We start from the raw sequence: 16,839 nt of genomic DNA, 5'->3' as shown, positions 1-16,839 counted from the left end.
TGACGACGTCTCAGATTCTAGTAGTTTTTTTCCTCTTTTCTTCTCCATCCGGTCCAGCGCTCATGACGACTTCTCCCGGCCATGACTCATTTCTGCAGAATTTGCCACTCAGACGTCTCACTTTTCCAACATTTCCACACCTATAAACGAAAATAAAGTTATCATGGTGTCACATACTGTACCCCTAAATATAATAGCACCAAACACTGCGCGCCTGAATATAATAATACCACACACTGTAAAACACCACATACACACAGCCCCCTGTACATAGTGCCACACACAGCCCCTGTAGATATTACACACCCCCATAGATATCGTCATACACAGCCCCCTCTATATATCACACATCCCCCCCCCGTAGAGAGCGTTACACACAGCCCCCTATAGATAGTGCCATACAGCCCCCCTGTAGAGAGCGCCACACAGCCCTCCCCCTTGTAAATAGCACCAAAAAGCCCCCCCTATAAAGAGCGCCACACACATACCACTGTGGATAGCACTACACAGCCCCCCCTTGTATATAGTGGCACACAGCGCTCCCCCTTGTATATAGTGGCACACAGCGCTCCCCCTTGTATATAGTGCCACAAGGTTATGTACACATTTAAAAACTTTATATTATAATTATATATATATATATATATATATATATATATATATATATATATATATATATATATTTATTATGTGTGTGTATCAGTGTGATTGATTGATTTCATTAAAAAATATTTTCACTTTTTGAGATACAGCTGCTTTGTATCCTGTATCCGTCAGGTCAGCAGGACTGACAGGATCAGTGACACGCAGGATCCACCTCAAATCTATCACATCTAAGATTATAATTTAGCGCAGGGCCCGTTTCACTGATCCCGTCAGTCCTGCTGACCTGACGGATACAGGATACAAAGCAGCTGTATCTCAAAAAGTGAAAATATTTTTTAATAAAACGGAATTACAAGTTGCACCAAACACACATTTTTATAAAAAAAAAAAAAAAACCACGTGATTTTTGCGACGTTTTTTCCGTAGACAATGCAGGTTTCGTTTCTTTATCGTTTTTATACACACCTTTTTTGCTATTTTAGAATTTTTATTCATAAAGTTTGAAAATAATAGTAAAAAAATAAGCTTTTTTTAAGTTTCAGCTATTTTTTTTGGTAATAACATAGTTTTACCCTAAAATAGACCTTTTATTTGTAATCGTCATTGTTTACCGTAAATTTTAATATATTACATGTCTATATTAGGGTGATTGGGTCAGCGCTAGCGTTACAACAATGATTGGCAGGGGAACGTTTTTTTTTGGGGTGGGTATTTTATGTGTATTTATTATTTCATTTTTTTTTGCACTTTATTATTTTTTTATTACTATGGTCTGTCCCCCAAAGGTCAAAGAAGACCTTTGGGGAACTTTATATATATTTTTTCTTTATTTTACACCAGGTTTTTCCACTGTAACTGGGGCTGCACAGCAGCCCCAGTTACAGGGGAAATCAGCCCTCTCATAGTGACGATTGTCACTAATAGGGCTGTGCTGGGTCTAGTAAGACCCAGCAGCAGTCTGTCACTAACGGCACCCGGTGATCATGTGACCAGTCACATGATCACCGGGAGGAATAGAGACAGCGCCGCTGCTGCTGTCTCTATTCCTATACACAGCGTTCATTGAGCGCTGTGTAAGAAGACATCGGAGAAGACAGAAGCAGCAAAAGCTGCTTCTATCCTCTCCTCAGGGTCCCCGGCAGTCACTGACAGCCGGAGACCCGACATTCAGCTGCCCGATCGCGCGGGCAGCAAGTTAAAACCCGAGCCGTAGAAAGTCTATGGCTCGGGTTTTAAGGACCCATCCCTGACCGCTGGCCGTAAAAATACAGCCAGCGGTCGGGAACCAGTTGGGTAGGAGGATAACTAACCTCAGCGCCGGTGACCGCCCGGCTCTTCTCTTCTCTTCTCTTGCAGCTTTGGAGTAACAGAACAGCCGTCCGTCGCTGTTCTGTTACTCAATGGCGCACTTGTCAGGGAGGCGTGTCCTACCCCTTTCCCGGCCAATTCCCTGCTCCTCCCCTCCTCATCTTCGGAAGTTAGCAGCGCTAGCGCGCTGAATAGGTTTGGAAGATGATGTGCGGTTCGGGCTGCCATGGGCCCCCTGGGAGCCTCGGGCCCCGGGCGGCCGCCCGAATCGCCCATATGATAATCCGCCACTGAGTGTTCAGCACTGGCAAGAGCCAGACTGGAAAGTAGAAGAGCAGTGAATGAGAGGCCTGTCTCCGCCTACGGCCACACCACCCTGAATGCGCCCGATCTCGTCTGATCTCGGAAGCTAAGCAGGGTCAGGCCTGGTTAGTACTTGGATGGGAGACCGCCTGGGAATACCAGGTGCTGTAGGCTTTTTGCTTTTCCTCGCTGCAACAAGCAATGGTCGCTGTCCTCAATGCCTTTTTCCCATTGACTTTTTTAGCCGCACACTTACCGCTTTTCATTTGCTTTCTCTCACTTGCCCTTTTCAATTCTTGCTTTTTATACAACCAATATTTCATCCATCACATTTGGGCCCAGAGGTTGCTACCCAGCTTTCCCAAAATGCAAAATGACTGACCTGCCTAGTCATGCACTGATAAATGCCCACCTCTCATATGGCAGCATAATTAGTCCCATTTGCAAGTCCTGAGCCTGGGAAAGCTGGGGCGTGAAGAGCCCTGCCTAGTTTGCCAGTGATCAATCCTCCACACTGCAGCATAGCTGGGCACATTTGCCTTCAGAGTCCTGGGAAAGCAGCTGGCTAACGTGCCACGCCAAGCTGTAATAGCGATCTGCTAAAAGCCATTTCTACTCACATCAATCCCCCCAAATTGTGGCACAACTCGGCCGATTTGCCTTTCAGGAGCCAGGCAAAGCTGGGTAACTTGCACAATGCAAGGGTACGTTCACGAGGTGCATTTTCTCTGGCTTTTTGCTGCGTTTGTGTCAAAAGGGCAGAATATATATGTTTTTCCACAGTTGCAAGGCAAAACGCTGCAAACAAGTATGTAGCCGCCCACAGTAGCCCAAGGTAAAGTAAAAGAAAACAGCAAACATATAAAAGTCACCCATTGCAGGTGCAATTGTTGCCTTGGAGCTGCCCTGTTTCAGGTCCTTCAGCATTGGCCAGCTTACACACTCCATTGGAGTGAATGGAGACTAAGCCCCGCCCCCTTGGCCCAAAAAGAACGTCTCAGCAGTGAGGCCATGCTGGTGCACACTGCTCATAGCAGCAGGTCTCCAGCCGCACATGGAGGAGGCTGAGAGGAAGGAAAGGACTCCCTCTTGGTCTGCTAGATTTCAGGCAAACTGCTTGTTTCTGCAGCAGACTCATTTCTAGGGGACCTTTTTACAAGTGTAGTCATACATCTATTTGTTTTTTGTTTTGAATGTTTTTTTAAAATGTATTTTATTTTTCAGGTTTAGCTTCACTTTAAGGGATATAAAAGTGAAGAAAATGGAAAGGGGCTAGTGTTGAGCCCTGGAAAGAGGCGTGCTGTGAAGTAGAAGAGCAGTGAGTGAGAGGCCTGTCTCTGCCTACGGCCAAACCACCCTGAATGCGCCCGATCTCGTCTGATCTCGGAAGCTAAGCAGGGTCAGGCCTGGTTAGTACTTGGATGGGAGACCGCCTGGGAATACCAGGTGCTGTAGGCTTTTTGCTTTTCCTCACTGCAACAAGCAATGGTCGCTGTCCTCAATGCCTTTTTCCCATTGACTTTTTCAACTGCACACTTGCTTCTTTTCCTGAGCTTCCTCTTTTGCGCTTTTGAATGCTCGCAAAATCCCTGTCCTCCTTATCAGCATGGTGGCCACCACCAGCATTACTGCTTTTAATACAAGGCTGAATTTCAATAGTAACAGCGCCCCTTGCAGGACTGGGGGCACTCAGTGTTAACCTGCAGGCTGACTGACAGCGTCACGAAAGCAGCACACGTTTGCAGACAACGCAGCGTAGGAAAGGGAAGCGCGCTGAAAGCCGCTTCCAATCACTCACCACCACCAGCTCACCTCCTTCCCTAATTGTTTCCCGTACACCTGGCTCCATCCCACCTTCCTGGCCGAGCTTGCTCTCTCTTTCACACCCTCATTCCATTGTTAGCCTGTCGAAAAGCCTGCACTGAGGCTTTTTAAAAGACACCCGCTGCTCAGCACTGCTGTGGCAGCTGTTTCATTAGTCAACAACACCTGTCGGCTGTATTCCCCCTGCCAGCCCTTGCGGTCGTCGCATTGGTCCTTCGGAAACAGCCGCCCCCTGTTGGGCCGGAGTGGTGCTATGCCGGTATCCATGGACTGAAAGTTTCTAGGCGTGCTGCGCTTTTCCATGCCCGGCTGGCAAAGGCAACCGACGCTCGTCAAAGGGATGGACGGCTCATGTGTGCGCACCCTGAGCTCCTAATGGCGTCTGCCACTGTGCCGCAGGTGAGCGTTACCTGCTGGCGAGTCTTTGGTGCACGCACCAATTTGGCCACGTGCCGGCCAGGGCCAGGCTGACTGGGCTTTGAACAAATGAGGGTGGTGGAGAAGAGGTCAGCTGCGTCTACCGGCCACACCACCCTGAATACGCCCGATCTCGTCCGATCTCGGAAGCAAAGCGGGGTCGGGCTCGGACAGTACTTGGATGGGAGACCTCCTGGGAATACCGGGTGCTGTAGACTGTATTTTTTTTCTCGGCTGTATCTTCCTGTTTTTGTCATTTCCATCCGTCCAGGATCTCCGGCTCTGGGCCCAGTGGCTGCCAACGGCCATACCACTAGGCGACCGCACCGGCCTACTATCTAGCTGCGTGCCCCAGCTAAAAGGCCTCACTGCCCCTGTAGCCTGACACATGTAAATGATAGAGTTAAAAGAGACCAGGCTTTCAGCAGATGCCCAGGGGATGGCTTGAGCCGACGGTCGGCCAACAGAAGTAATTTCTCTCTCTGCAGAGAAGTTTGTGCAACTGACCCTTTCAGTTGGTCAGCGCATGCAGCCCACTAGGTGACTCGAGTGTGAGGAAGGAGGAAAGGGGCTGACTTCCTGCTTTGGCCTTGAAAAACGACAGGCAGGAGACTTTGGCATGTGGGTGCCATGGGGCTGGCCAGGTGTGCCGCCTAGGTGTGCCACGCTGCTGACAGTTAATCGAGCGAAAAATCAAGCCAAAGGATAGAAGAAATAGGCCCAGTGTTCAGCACTGGCAAGAGCCAGACTGGAAAGTAGAAGAGCAGTGAATGAGAGGCCTGTCTCCGCCTACGGCCACACCACCCTGAATGCGCCCGATCTCGTCTGATCTCGGAAGCTAAGCAGGGTCAGGCCTGGTTAGTACTTGGATGGGAGACCGCCTGGGAATACCAGGTGCTGTAGGCTTTTTGCTTTTCCTCGCTGCAACAAGCAATGGTCGCTGTCCTCAATGTCTTTTTCCCATTGACTTTTTTAGCCGCACACTTACCGCTTTTCATTTGCTTTCTCTCACTTGCCCTTTTTAATTCTTGCTTTTTATACAACCAATATTTCATCCATCACATTTGGGCCCAGAGGTTGCTACCCAGCTTTCCCAAAATGCAAAATGACTGACCTGCCTAGTCATGCACTGATAAATGCCCACCTCTCATATGGCAGCATAATTAGTCCCATTTGCAAGTCCTGAGCCTGGGAAAGCTGGGGCGTGAAGAGCCCTGCCTAGTTTGCCAGTGATCAATCCTCCACACTGCAGCATAGCTGGGCACATTTGCCTTCAGAGTCCTGGGAAAGCAGCTGGCTAACGTGCCACGCCAAGCTGTAATAGCGATCTGCTAAAAGCCATTTCTACTCACATCAATCCCCCCAAATTGTGGCACAACTGGGCCGATTTGCCTTTCAGGAGCCTGGCAAAGCTGGGTAACTTGCACAATGCAAGGGTACGTTCACGAGGTGCATTTTCTCTGGCTTTTTGCTGCGTTTGTGTCAAAAGGGCAGAATATATATGTTTTTCCACAGTTGCAAGACAAAACGCTGCAAACAAGTATGTAGCCGCCCACAGTAGCCCAAGGTAAAGTAAAAGAAAACAGCAAACATATAAAAGTCACCCATTGCAGGTGCAATTGTTGCCTTGGAGCTGCCCTGTTTCAGGTCCTTCAGCATTGGCCAGCTTACACACTCCATTGGAGTGAATGGAGACTAAGCCCCGCCCCCTTGGCCCAAAAAGAACGTCTCAGCAGTGAGGCCATGCTGGTGCACACTGCTCATAGCAGCAGGTCTCCAGCCGCACATGGAGGAGGCTGAGAGGAAGGAAAGGACTCCCTCTTGGTCTGCTAGATTTCAGGCAAACTGCTTGTTTCTGCAGCAGACTCATTTCTAGGGGACCTTTTTACAAGTGTAGTCATACATCTATTTGTTTTTTGTTTTGAATGTTTTTTTAAAATGTATTTTATTTTTCAGGTTTAGCTTCACTTTAAGGGATATAAAAGTGAAGAAAATGGAAAGGGGCTAGTGTTGAGCCCTGGAAAGAGGCGTGCTGTGAAGTAGAAGAGCAGTGAGTGAGAGGACTGTCTCTGCCTACGGCCACACCACCCTGAATGCGCCCGATCTCGTCTGATCTCGGAAGCTAAGCAGGGTCAGGCCTGGTTAGTACTTGGATGGGAGACCGCCTGGGAATACCAGGTGCTGTAGGCTTTTTGCTTTTCCTCACTGCAACAAGCAATGGTCGCTGTCCTCAATGCCTTTTTCCCATTGACTTTTTCAACTGCACACTTGCTTCTTTTCCTGAGCTTTCTCTTTTGCGCTTTTGAATGCTCGCAAAATCCCTGTCCTCCTTATCAGCATGGTGGCCACCACCAGCATTACTGCTTTTAATACGAGGCTGAATTTCAATAGTAACAGCGCCCCTTGCAGGACTGGGGGCACTCAGTGTTAACCTGCAGGCTGACTGACAGCGTCACGAATGCAGCACACGTTTGCAGACAACGCAGCGTAGGAAAGGGAAGCGCGCTGAAAGCCGCTTCCAATCACTCACCACCACCAGCTCACCTCCTTCCCTAATTGTTTCCCGTACACCTGGCTCCATCCCACCTTCCTGGCCGAGCTTGCTCTCTCTTTCACACCCTCATTCCATTGTTAGCCTGTCGAAAAGCCTGCACTGAGGCTTTTTAAAAGACACCCGCTGCTCAGCACTGCTGTGGCAGCTGTTTCATTAGTCAACAACACCTGTCGGCTGTATTCCCCCTGCCAGCCCTTGCGGTCGTCGCATTGGTCCTTCGGAAACAGCCGCCCCCTGTTGGGCCGGAGTGGTGCTATGCCGGTATCCATGGACTGAAAGTTTCTAGGCGTGCTGCGTTTTTCCATGCCCGGCTGGCAATGGCAACCGACGCTCGTCAAAGGGATGGAGGGCTCATGTGTGCGCACCCTGAGCTCCTAATGGCGTCTGCCACTGTGCCGCAGGTGAGCGTTACCTGCTGGCGAGTCTTTGGTGCACGCACCAATTTGGCCACGTGCCGGCCAGGGCCAGGCTGACTGGGCTTTGAACAAATGAGGGTGGTGGAGAAGAGGTCAGCTGCGTCTACCGGCCACACCACCCTGAATACGCCCGATCTCGTCCGATCTCGGAAGCAAAGCGGGGTCGGGCTCGGACAGTACTTGGATGGGAGACCTCCTGGGAATACCGGGTGCTGTAGACTGTATTTTTTTTCTCGGCTGTATCTTCCTGTTTTTGTCATTTCCATCCTTCCAGGATCTCCGGCTCTGGGCCCAGTGGCTGCCAACGGCCATACCACTAGGCGACCGCACCGGCCTGCTATCTAGCTGCGTGCCCCAGCTAAAAGGCCTCACTGCCCCTGTAGCCTGACACATGTAAATGATAGAGTTAAAAGAGACCAGGCTTTCAGCAGATGCCCAGGGGATGGCTTGAGCCGACGGTCGGCCAACAGAAGTAATTTCTCTCTCTGCAGAGAAGTTTGTGCAACTGACCCTTTCAGTTGGTCAGCGCATGCAGCCCACTAGGTGACTCGAGTGTGAGGAAGGAGGAAAGGGGCTGACTTCCTGCTTTGGCCTTGAAAAACGACAGGCAGGAGACTTTGGCATGTGGGTGCCATGGGGCTGGCCAGGTGTGCCGCCTAGGTGTGCCACGCTGCTGACAGTTAATCGAGCGAAAAATCAAGCCAAAGGATAGAAGAAATAGGCCCAGTGTTCAGCACTGGCAAGAGCCAGACTGGAAAGTAGAAGAGCAGTGAATGAGAGGCCTGTCTCCGCCTACACCACCCTGAATGCGCCCGATCTCGTCTGATCTCGGAAGCTAAGCAGGGTCAGGCCTGGTTAGTACTTGGATGGGAGACCGCCTGGGAATACCAGGTGCTGTAGGCTTTTTGCTTTTCCTCGCTGCAACAAGCAATGGTCGCTGTCCTCAATGTCTTTTTCCCATTGACTTTTTTAGCCGCACACTTACCGCTTTTCATTTGCTTTCTCTCACTTGCCCTTTTCAATTCTTGCTTTTTATACAACCAATATTTCATCCATCACATTTGGGCCCAGAGGTTGCTACCCAGCTTTCCCAAAATGCAAAATGACTGACCTGCCTAGTCATGCACTGATAAATGCCCACCTCTCATATGGCAGCATAATTAGTCCCATTTGCAAGTCCTGAGCCTGGGAAAGCTGGGGCGTGAAGAGCCCTGCCTAGTTTGCCAGTGATCAATCCTCCACACTGCAGCATAGCTGGGCACATTTGCCTTCAGAGTCCTGGGAAAGCAGCTGGCTAACGTGCCACGCCAAGCTGTAATAGCGATCTGCTAAAAGCCATTTCTACTCACATCAATCCCCCCAAATTGTGGCACAACTGGGCCGATTTGCCTTTCAGGAGCCTGGCAAAGCTGGGTAACTTGCACAATGCAAGGGTACGTTCACGAGGTGCATTTTCTCTGGCTTTTTGCTGCGTTTGTGTCAAAAGGGCAGAATATATATGTTTTTCCACAGTTGCAAGACAAAACGCTGCAAACAAGTATGTAGCCGCCCACAGTAGCCGCCCACAGTAGCCCAAGGTAAAGTAAAAGAAAACAGCAAACATATAAAAGTCACCAATTGCAGGTGCAATCGTTGCCTTGGAGCTGCCCTGTTTCAGGTCCTTCAGCATTGGCCAGCTTACACACTCCATTGGAGTGAATGGAGACTAAGCCCCGCCCCCTTGGCCCAAAAAGAACGTCTCAGCAGTGAGGCCATGCTGGTGCACACTGCTCATAGCAGCAGGTCTCCAGCCGCACATGGAGGAGGCTGAGAGGAAGGAAAGGACTCCCTCTTGGTCTGCTAGATTTCAGGCAAACTGCTTGTTTCTGCAGCAGACTCATTTCTAGGGGACCTTTTTACAAGTGTAGTCATACATCTATTTGTTTTTTGTTTTGAATGTTTTTTTAAAATGTATTTTATTTTTCAGGTTTAGCTTCACTTTAAGGGATATAAAAGTGAAGAAAATGGAAAGGGGCTAGTGTTGAGCCCTGGAAAGAGGCGTGCTGTGAAGTAGAAGAGCAGTGAGTGAGAGGCCTGTCTCTGCCTACGGCCACACCACCCTGAATGCGCCCGATCTCGTCTGATCTCGGAAGCTAAGCAGGGTCAGGCCTGGTTAGTACTTGGATGGGAGACCGCCTGGGAATACCAGGTGCTGTAGGCTTTTTGCTTTTCCTCACTGCAACAAGCAATGGTCGCTGTCCTCAATGCCTTTTTCCCATTGACTTTTTCAACTGCACACTTGCTTCTTTTCCTGAGCTTTCTCTTTTGCGCTTTTGAATGCTCGCAAAATCCCTGTCCTCCTTATCAGCATGGTGGCCACCACCAGCATTACTGCTTTTAATACAAGGCTGAATTTCAATAGTAACAGCGCCCCTTGCAGGACTGGGGGCACTCAGTGTTAACCTGCAGGCTGACTGACATCGTCACGAAAGCAGCACACGTTTGCAGACAACGCAGCGTAGGAAAGGGAAGCGCGCTGAAAGCCGCTTCCAATCACTCACCACCACCAGCTCACCTCCTTCCCTAATTGTTTCCCGTACACCTGGCTCCATCCCACCTTCCTGGCCGAGCTTGCTCTCTCTTTCACACCCTCATTCCATTGTTAGCCTGTCGAAAAGCCTGCACTGAGGCTTTTTAAAAGACACCCGCTGCTCAGCACTGCTGTGGCAGCTGTTTCATTAGTCAACAACACCTGTCGGCTGTATTCCCCCTGCCAGCCCTTGCGGTCGTCGCATTGGTCCTTCGGAAACAGCCGCCCCCTGTTGGGCCGGAGTGGTGCTATGCCGGTATCCATGGACTGAAAGTTTCTAGGCGTGCTGCGTTTTTCCATGCCCGGCTGGCAATGGCAACCGACGCTCGTCAAAGGGATGGAGGGCTCATGTGTGCGCACCCTGAGCTCCTAATGGCGTCTGCCACTGTGCCGCAGGTGAGCGTTACCTGCTGGCGAGTCTTTGGTGCACGCACCAATTTGGCCACGTGCCGGCCAGGGCCAGGCTGACTGGGCTTTGAACAAATGAGGGTGGTGGAGAAGAGGTCAGCTGCGTCTACCGGCCACACCACCCTGAATACGCCCGATCTCGTCCGATCTCGGAAGCAAAGCGGGGTCGGGCTCGGACAGTACTTGGATGGGAGACCTCCTGGGAATACCGGGTGCTGTAGACTGTATTTTTTTTCTCGGCTGTATCTTCCTGTTTTTGTCATTTCCATCCGTCCAGGATCTCCGGCTCTGGGCCCAGTGGCTGCCAACGGCCATACCACTAGGCGACCGCACCGGCCTACTATCTAGCTGCGTGCCCCAGCTAAAAGGCCTCACTGCCCCTGTAGCCTGACACATGTAAATGATAGAGTTAAAAGAGACCAGGCTTTCAGCAGATGCCCAGGGGATGGCTTGAGCCGACGGTCGGCCAACAGAAGTAATTTCTCTCTCTGCAGAGAAGTTTGTGCAACTGACCCTTTCAGTTGGTCAGCGCATGCAGCCCACTAGGTGACTCGAGTGTGAGGAAGGAGGAAAGGGGCTGACTTCCTGCTTTGGCCTTGAAAAACGACAGGCAGGAGACTTTGGCATGTGGGTGCCATGGGGCTGGCCAGGTGTGCCGCCTAGGTGTGCCACGCTGCTGACAGTTAATCGAGCGAAAAATCAAGCCAAAGGATAGAAGAAATAGGCCCAGTGTTCAGCACTGGCAAGAGCCAGACTGGAAAGTAGAAGAGCAGTGAATGAGAGGCCTGTCTCCGCCTACGGCCACACCACCCTGAATGCGCCCGATCTCGTCTGATCTCGGAAGCTAAGCAGGGTCAGGCCTGGTTAGTACTTGGATGGGAGACCGCCTGGGAATACCAGGTGCTGTAGGCTTTTTGCTTTTCCTCGCTGCAACAAGCAATGGTCGCTGTCCTCAATGTCTTTTTCCCATTGACTTTTTTAGCCGCACACTTACCGCTTTTCATTTGCTTTCTCTCACTTGCCCTTTTTAATTCTTGCTTTTTATACAACCAATATTTCATCCATCACATTTGGGCCCAGAGGTTGCTACCCAGCTTTCCCAAAATGCAAAATGACTGACCTGCCTAGTCATGCACTGATAAATGCCCACCTCTCATATGGCAGCATAATTAGTCCCATTTGCAAGTCCTGAGCCTGGGAAAGCTGGGGCGTGAAGAGCCCTGCCTAGTTTGCCAGTGATCAATCCTCCACACTGCAGCATAGCTGGGCACATTTGCCTTCAGAGTCCTGGGAAAGCAGCTGGCTAACGTGCCACGCCAAGCTGTAATAGCGATCTGCTAAAAGCCATTTCTACTCACATCAATCCCCCCAAATTGTGGCACAACTGGGCCGATTTGCCTTTCAGGAGCCTGGCAAAGCTGGGTAACTTGCACAATGCAAGGGTACGTTCACGAGGTGCATTTTCTCTGGCTTTTTGCTGCGTTTGTGTCAAAAGGGCAGAATATATATGTTTTTCCACAGTTGCAAGACAAAACGCTGCAAACAAGTATGTAGCCGCCCACAGTAGCCCAAGGTAAAGTAAAAGAAAACAGCAAACATATAAAAGTCACCCATTGCAGGTGCAATTGTTGCCTTGGAGCTGCCCTGTTTCAGGTCCTTCAGCATTGGCCAGCTTACACACTCCATTGGAGTGAATGGAGACTAAGCCCCGCCCCCTTGGCCCAAAAAGAACGTCTCAGCAGTGAGGCCATGCTGGTGCACACTGCTCATAGCAGCAGGTCTCCAGCCGCACATGGAGGAGGCTGAGAGGAAGGAAAGGACTCCCTCTTGGTCTGCTAGATTTCAGGCAAACTGCTTGTTTCTGCAGCAGACTCATTTCTAGGGGACCTTTTTACAAGTGTAGTCATACATCTATTTGTTTTTTGTTTTGAATGTTTTTTTAAAATGTATTTTATTTTTCAGGTTTAGCTTCACTTTAAGGGATATAAAAGTGAAGAAAATGGAAAGGGGCTAGTGTTGAGCCCTGGAAAGAGGCGTGCTGTGAAGTAGAAGAGCAGTGAGTGAGAGGACTGTCTCTGCCTACGGCCACACCACCCTGAATGCGCCCGATCTCGTCTGATCTCGGAAGCTAAGCAGGGTCAGGCCTGGTTAGTACTTGGATGGGAGACCGCCTGGGAATACCAGGTGCTGTAGGCTTTTTGCTTTTCCTCACTGCAACAAGCAATGGTCGCTGTCCTCAATGCCTTTTTCCCATTGACTTTTTCAACTGCACACTTGCTTCTTTTCCTGAGCTTTCTCTTTTGCGCTTTTGAATGCTCGCAAAATCCCTGTCCTCCTTATCAGCATGGTGGCCACCACCAGCATTACTGCTTTTAATACGAGGCTGAATTTCAATAGTAACAGCGCCCCTTGCAGGACTGGGGGCACTCAGTGTTAACCTGCAGGCTGACTGACAGCGTCACGAATGCAGCACACGTTTGCAGACAACGCAGCGTAGGAAAGGGAAGCGCGCTGAAAGCCGCTTCCAATCACTCACCACCACCAGCTCACCTCCTTCCCTAATTGTTTCCCGTACACCTGGCTCCATCCCACCTTCCTGGCCGAGCTTGCTCTCTCTTTCACACCCTCATTCCATTGTTAGCCTGTCGAAAAGCCTGCACTGAGGCTTTTTAAAAGACACCCGCTGCTCAGCACTGCTGTGGCAGCTGTTTCATTAGTCAACAACACCTGTCGGCTGTATTCCCCCTGCCAGCCCTTGCGGTCGTCGCATTGGTCCTTCGGAAACAGCCGCCCCCTGTTGGGCCGGAGTGGTGCTATGCCGGTATCCATGGACTGAAAGTTTCTAGGCGTGCTGCGTTTTTCCATGCCCGGCTGGCAATGGCAACCGACGCTCGTCAAAGGGATGGAGGGCTCATGTGTGCGCACCCTGAGCTCCTAATGGCGTCTGCCACTGTGCCGCAGGTGAGCGTTACCTGCTGGCGAGTCTTTGGTGCACGCACCAATTTGGCCACGTGCCGGCCAGGGCCAGGCTGACTGGGCTTTGAACAAATGAGGGTGGTGGAGAAGAGGTCAGCTGCGTCTACCGGCCACACCACCCTGAATACGCCCGATCTCGTCCGATCTCGGAAGCAAAGCGGGGTCGGGCTCGGACAGTACTTGGATGGGAGACCTCCTGGGAATACCGGGTGCTGTAGACTGTATTTTTTTTCTCGGCTGTATCTTCCTGTTTTTGTCATTTCCATCCTTCCAGGATCTCCGGCTCTGGGCCCAGTGGCTGCCAACGGCCATACCACTAGGCGACCGCACCGGCCTGCTATCTAGCTGCGTGCCCCAGCTAAAAGGCCTCACTGCCCCTGTAGCCTGACACATGTAAATGATAGAGTTAAAAGAGACCAGGCTTTCAGCAGATGCCCAGGGGATGGCTTGAGCCGACGGTCGGCCAACAGAAGTAATTTCTCTCTCTGCAGAGAAGTTTGTGCAACTGACCCTTTCAGTTGGTCAGCGCATGCAGCCCACTAGGTGACTCGAGTGTGAGGAAGGAGGAAAGGGGCTGACTTCCTGCTTTGGCCTTGAAAAACGACAGGCAGGAGACTTTGGCATGTGGGTGCCATGGGGCTGGCCAGGTGTGCCGCCTAGGTGTGCCACGCTGCTGACAGTTAATCGAGCGAAAAATCAAGCCAAAGGATAGAAGAAATAGGCCCAGTGTTCAGCACTGGCAAGAGCCAGACTGGAAAGTAGAAGAGCAGTGAATGAGAGGCCTGTCTCCGCCTACGGCCACACCACCCTGAATGCGCCCGATCTCGTCTGATCTCGGAAGCTAAGCAGGGTCAGGCCTGGTTAGTACTTGGATGGGAGACCGCCTGGGAATACCAGGTGCTGTAGGCTTTTTGCTTTTCCTCGCTGCAACAAGCAATGGTCGCTGTCCTCAATGTCTTTTTCCCATTGACTTTTTTAGCCGCACACTTACCGCTTTTCATTTGCTTTCTCTCACTTGCCCTTTTCAATTCTTGCTTTTTATACAACCAATATTTCATCCATCACATTTGGGCCCAGAGGTTGCTACCCAGCTTTCCCAAAATGCAAAATGACTGACCTGCCTAGTCATGCACTGATAAATGCCCACCTCTCATATGGCAGCATAATTAGTCCCATTTGCAAGTCCTGAGCCTGGGAAAGCTGGGGCGTGAAGAGCCCTGCCTAGTTTGCCAGTGATCAATCCTCCACACTGCAGCATAGCTGGGCACATTTGCCTTCAGAGTCCTGGGAAAGCAGCTGGCTAACGTGCCACGCCAAGCTGTAATAGCGATCTGCTAAAAGCCATTTCTACTCACATCAATCCCCCCAAATTGTGGCACAACTGGGCCGATTTGCCTTTCAGGAGCCTGGCAAAGCTGGGTAACTTGCACAATGCAAGGGTACGTTCACGAGGTGCATTTTCTCTGGCTTTTTGCTGCGTTTGTGTCAAAAGGGCAGAATATATATGTTTTTCCACAGTTGCAAGACAAAACGCTGCAAACAAGTATGTAGCCGCCCACAGTAGCCGCCCACAGTAGCCCAAGGTAAAGTAAAAGAAAACAGCAAACATATAAAAGTCACCAATTGCAGGTGCAATCGTTGCCTTGGAGCTGCCCTGTTTCAGGTCCTTCAGCATTGGCCAGCTTACACACTCCATTGGAGTGAATGGAGACTAAGCCCCGCCCCCTTGGCCCAAAAAGAACGTCTCAGCAGTGAGGCCATGCTGGTGCACACTGCTCATAGCAGCAGGTCTCCAGCCGCACATGGAGGAGGCTGAGAGGAAGGAAAGGACTCCCTCTTGGTCTGCTAGATTTCAGGCAAACTGCTTGTTTCTGCAGCAGACTCATTTCTAGGGGACCTTTTTACAAGTGTAGTCATACATCTATTTGTTTTTTGTTTTGAATGTTTTTTTAAAATGTATTTTATTTTTCAGGTTTAGCTTCACTTTAAGGGATATAAAAGTGAAGAAAATGGAAAGGGGCTAGTGTTGAGCCCTGGAAAGAGGCGTGCTGTGAAGTAGAAGAGCAGTGAGTGAGAGGCCTGTCTCTGCCTACGGCCACACCACCCTGAATGCGCCCGATCTCGTCTGATCTCGGAAGCTAAGCAGGGTCAGGCCTGGTTAGTACTTGGATGGGAGACCGCCTGGGAATACCAGGTGCTGTAGGCTTTTTGCTTTTCCTCACTGCAACAAGCAATGGTCGCTGTCCTCAATGCCTTTTTCCCATTGACTTTTTCAACTGCACACTTGCTTCTTTTCCTGAGCTTTCTCTTTTGCGCTTTTGAATGCTCGCAAAATCCCTGTCCTCCTTATCAGCATGGTGGCCACCACCAGCATTACTGCTTTTAATACAAGGCTGAATTTCAATAGTAACAGCGCCCCTTGCAGGACTGGGGGCACTCAGTGTTAACCTGCAGGCTGACTGACATCGTCACGAAAGCAGCACACGTTTGCAGACAACGCAGCGTAGGAAAGGGAAGCGCGCTGAAAGCCGCTTCCAATCACTCACCACCACCAGCTCACCTCCTTCCCTAATTGTTTCCCGTACACCTGGCTCCATCCCACCTTCCTGGCCGAGCTTGCTCTCTCTTTCACACCCTCATTCCATTGTTAGCCTGTCGAAAAGCCTGCACTGAGGCTTTTTAAAAGACACCCGCTGCTCAGCACTGCTGTGGCAGCTGTTTCATTAGTCAACAACACCTGTCGGCTGTATTCCCCCTGCCAGCCCTTGCGGTCGTCGCATTGGTCCTTCGGAAACAGCCGCCCCCTGTTGGGCCGGAGTGGTGCTATGCCGGTATCCATGGACTGAAAGTTTCTAGGCGTGCTGCGTTTTTCCATGCCCGGCTGGCAATGGCAACCGACGCTCGTCAAAGGGATGGAGGGCTCATGTGTGCGCACCCTGAGCTCCTAATGGCGTCTGCCACTGTGCCGCAGGTGAGCGTTACCTGCTGGCGAGTCTTTGGTGCACGCACCAATTTGGCCACGTGCCGGCCAGGGCCAGGCTGACTGGGCTTTGAACAAATGAGGGTGGTGGAGAAGAGGTCAGCTGCGTCTACCGGCCACACCACCCTGAATACGCCCGATCTCGTCCGATCTCGGAAGCAAAGCGGGGTCGGGCTCGGACAGTACTTGGATGGGAGACCTCCTGGGAATACCGGGTGCTGTAGACTGTATTTTTTTTCTCGGCTGTATCTTCCTGTTTTTGTCATTTCCATCCTTCCAGGATCTCCGGCTCTGGGCCCAGTGGCTGCCAACGGCCATACCACTAGGCGACCGCACCGGCCTACTATCTAGCTGCGTGCCCCAGCTAAAAGGCCTCACTGCCCCTGTAGCCTGACACATGTAAATGATAGAGTTAAAAGAGACCAGGCTTTCAGCAGATGCCCAGGGGATGGCTTGAGCCGACGGTCGGCCAACAGAA

The 16,839-nt window shown here is 50.9% G+C and overlaps 15 non-coding genes across 15 annotated transcripts; all 15 read left to right on the top strand.

The window, feature by feature from the left end:
* The first annotated feature begins 2,272 nt into the window (after positions 1-2,272).
* Positions 2,273-2,391, top strand: LOC142654078 (5S ribosomal RNA). The gene has a single exon (XR_012848862.1). It is a non-coding gene; the product is annotated as a 5S ribosomal RNA (ribosomal RNA).
* Positions 2,392-3,556: 1,165 nt separating this feature from the next.
* On the top strand, positions 3,557-3,675 carry LOC142654089 (5S ribosomal RNA). The gene has a single exon (XR_012848869.1). It is a non-coding gene; the product is annotated as a 5S ribosomal RNA (ribosomal RNA).
* An 881-nt stretch (positions 3,676-4,556) lies between these two features.
* Positions 4,557-4,676, top strand: LOC142655059 (5S ribosomal RNA). The gene has a single exon (XR_012849384.1). It is a non-coding gene; the product is annotated as a 5S ribosomal RNA (ribosomal RNA).
* A 569-nt stretch (positions 4,677-5,245) lies between these two features.
* Positions 5,246-5,364, top strand: LOC142654067 (5S ribosomal RNA). Its single transcript, XR_012848857.1, has one exon. It is a non-coding gene; the product is annotated as a 5S ribosomal RNA (ribosomal RNA).
* A 1,165-nt stretch (positions 5,365-6,529) lies between these two features.
* On the top strand, positions 6,530-6,648 carry LOC142654055 (5S ribosomal RNA). Its single transcript, XR_012848851.1, has one exon. It is a non-coding gene; the product is annotated as a 5S ribosomal RNA (ribosomal RNA).
* Positions 6,649-7,529: 881 nt separating this feature from the next.
* On the top strand, positions 7,530-7,649 carry LOC142655058 (5S ribosomal RNA). The gene has a single exon (XR_012849383.1). It is a non-coding gene; the product is annotated as a 5S ribosomal RNA (ribosomal RNA).
* A 563-nt stretch (positions 7,650-8,212) lies between these two features.
* LOC142655064 (5S ribosomal RNA) lies at positions 8,213-8,331 on the top strand. The gene has a single exon (XR_012849389.1). It is a non-coding gene; the product is annotated as a 5S ribosomal RNA (ribosomal RNA).
* A 1,178-nt stretch (positions 8,332-9,509) lies between these two features.
* Positions 9,510-9,628, top strand: LOC142654044 (5S ribosomal RNA). Its single transcript, XR_012848843.1, has one exon. It is a non-coding gene; the product is annotated as a 5S ribosomal RNA (ribosomal RNA).
* Positions 9,629-10,509: 881 nt separating this feature from the next.
* LOC142655057 (5S ribosomal RNA) lies at positions 10,510-10,629 on the top strand. The gene has a single exon (XR_012849382.1). It is a non-coding gene; the product is annotated as a 5S ribosomal RNA (ribosomal RNA).
* Positions 10,630-11,198: 569 nt separating this feature from the next.
* Positions 11,199-11,317, top strand: LOC142654032 (5S ribosomal RNA). The gene has a single exon (XR_012848837.1). It is a non-coding gene; the product is annotated as a 5S ribosomal RNA (ribosomal RNA).
* Positions 11,318-12,482: 1,165 nt separating this feature from the next.
* LOC142654020 (5S ribosomal RNA) lies at positions 12,483-12,601 on the top strand. The gene has a single exon (XR_012848831.1). It is a non-coding gene; the product is annotated as a 5S ribosomal RNA (ribosomal RNA).
* Positions 12,602-13,482: 881 nt separating this feature from the next.
* On the top strand, positions 13,483-13,602 carry LOC142655056 (5S ribosomal RNA). Its single transcript, XR_012849381.1, has one exon. It is a non-coding gene; the product is annotated as a 5S ribosomal RNA (ribosomal RNA).
* Positions 13,603-14,171: 569 nt separating this feature from the next.
* On the top strand, positions 14,172-14,290 carry LOC142654008 (5S ribosomal RNA). Its single transcript, XR_012848825.1, has one exon. It is a non-coding gene; the product is annotated as a 5S ribosomal RNA (ribosomal RNA).
* A 1,178-nt stretch (positions 14,291-15,468) lies between these two features.
* Positions 15,469-15,587, top strand: LOC142653996 (5S ribosomal RNA). Its single transcript, XR_012848821.1, has one exon. It is a non-coding gene; the product is annotated as a 5S ribosomal RNA (ribosomal RNA).
* An 881-nt stretch (positions 15,588-16,468) lies between these two features.
* On the top strand, positions 16,469-16,588 carry LOC142655055 (5S ribosomal RNA). Its single transcript, XR_012849380.1, has one exon. It is a non-coding gene; the product is annotated as a 5S ribosomal RNA (ribosomal RNA).
* Positions 16,589-16,839: the final 251 nt, after the last annotated feature.

This window comes from Rhinoderma darwinii, chromosome 5 (genome assembly GCF_050947455.1).
Source record: "Rhinoderma darwinii isolate aRhiDar2 chromosome 5, aRhiDar2.hap1, whole genome shotgun sequence".
NCBI lineage: Eukaryota > Metazoa > Chordata > Amphibia > Anura > Rhinodermatidae > Rhinoderma > Rhinoderma darwinii.
Note: the sequence above shows the minus strand (reverse complement) of the source record. Positions and strands in the feature narration are given on the sequence as shown.